The sequence below is a fragment of the Myotis brandtii genome, unplaced genomic scaffold, assembly GCF_000412655.1.
Source record: "Myotis brandtii unplaced genomic scaffold, ASM41265v1 scaffold635, whole genome shotgun sequence".
Taxonomy (NCBI): Eukaryota; Metazoa; Chordata; class Mammalia; order Chiroptera; family Vespertilionidae; genus Myotis; species Myotis brandtii.
Genome location: NW_005370432.1, coordinates 410209 through 411988, shown reverse-complemented (window position 1 = coordinate 411988; position 1780 = coordinate 410209). Strand labels below are relative to the sequence as shown.

The 1780-nt window shown below is 38.5% G+C and overlaps 1 protein-coding gene across 2 annotated transcripts in view; it reads right to left on the bottom strand.

Annotated features, from left to right (window-relative positions):
* The window catches only part of OPHN1 (oligophrenin 1), a 479266-nt gene that overhangs the window by 220047 nt on the left and 257439 nt on the right, over positions 1-1780 (bottom strand). The window lies entirely within an intron of this gene.

The window sequence follows — 1780 nt, the reverse complement described above, 5'->3', positions numbered from 1 at the left end:
CAGAGAAGGATAAATACCACATGATCTCACTCATTTGTGGAATATAATGAACAACATAAACTGATGAACAGGGACAGATCCAGAGACAGAGAGGCATTGATTGGACTGTCGGGCCTTGGAGGGATGGTAGGGGAGGGTGGGGGTAAGGGGGAGAGATCAACTAAAGGACTTATATGCAAGCATATAGGCCTAACCAATGGACACGGACAACAGGGGAGTGAGGGCATGAGCGGAGGGATAGGGGGTAACGTGGGGATAAAGACACATATGTAATATCTTAATCAATAAAAAAATATATATTAAAAAAAGGTTCCCCACCCCTGCTTTAAGCAAAGCATGCAAAACATGTGTAAGATTAATAGATTGGTATGTTAAGTAAAGCAGCAATGACATTAGCAATGTGAGGCTACAGGAAATTAGCTCTCTATATGCCATCTGTTAGAGTCTGCTGTAACAATCTTTTCTTTTAAAAGGAAAATTTTTGCATATGCATATATACCCATGAGTATTTGACTGAGAGAGGTTTCCATGCTGGCCCTTGCTTCCACTTAGATAAACAATACATTTGTATTAAGTCTGCCATAATCAAGCTGGTAAAGGTCCACTCAGTGGGCCCATGTTCTAGCATTATTCTCCACAAAAACCCTTCTGTATCCTTCGATTTTTAAAACCTAAGGAGAGAACAATTTCAGGAGAGAGATTCAAGAGGAAAATGCCTTGCTAAGCCTCCTAGCATCTTCCTAGAGAAACACCAAAGACATGTAATAGTTAAGCTCCAGATTTCTTGGAGGGGAAGGAGAGAGGACAGGTCCTGGACTACTTTCTGGATAGCACTCCTCATATCACTTCACATTTATAGCTATCTTCTTGGTTGCTATAAATGCAATTTGGGATCTGTGCACTCCTGTTTAGATTCCAGGGCACTAAAGACAGAGAAAGAAAACCCTGGAATACATTTTCCTTCCTAGTAAGGTGAATAAAGCAAGGAGATTTGACTATATCCAAATACTGTTGAATCTCAGTAGCTTTGCACCCACACTTCAGACTAGTTAAAAGCACCTAACACTAAAATATCACATTATGGTTGACAGACTGGATTTCATTTGAATTTTAAAGCAACCCTATGAGGTATGTAAAAAGGAGATTATTAAAGCCATTTTACTAAAGAGAAAAAAACTGATTCTCAGATAGATGAAATCACTTGCTCAAGTTTACACAACCACTGACTGGCAGAACCATGATCCAAATCTAGGCCTTTCATATTCCAAAATTATGAAGCTGATATTATTTCATATGTTACCAGAAGAAACCTACTGGAAAGATACTGAAAAGAGAAAATGCTTTTCAATCATTTATTACTGTTCATATTGGTCTTTATAGGATAAGCACTAACCCTTTTAAAGACTCTGTCCTCCTGTGCAAGAAGTTTCTAAATAGAGTGGTACATCTTGGCATACAGGATGGCAATGCGATCTCCTCCACTAGATGTGTCCTTAAAGATAATAAACTGACTTCCGGGAGTAAGAAGGGGCAGCAAAACAATTTTGAATAAAATCTTAACAAATGCTTGTTCACAGCCATGCCAATTATTTTCAGTCTTTCTATATGAACATATATTAATTATATAAAATATAAAAGGCTTAGTTTTCTTTACGAAGATCTTGTAGGTACAGCTGCATAATGTAAAACTGGAGCTAGAATCTATGGGCCCTGGATTCTAGGCCCAGCTTTGATGTCTTCTGTGAGGGTGGTCCTAGAGAAGTTCCTCACCTTACTGTCC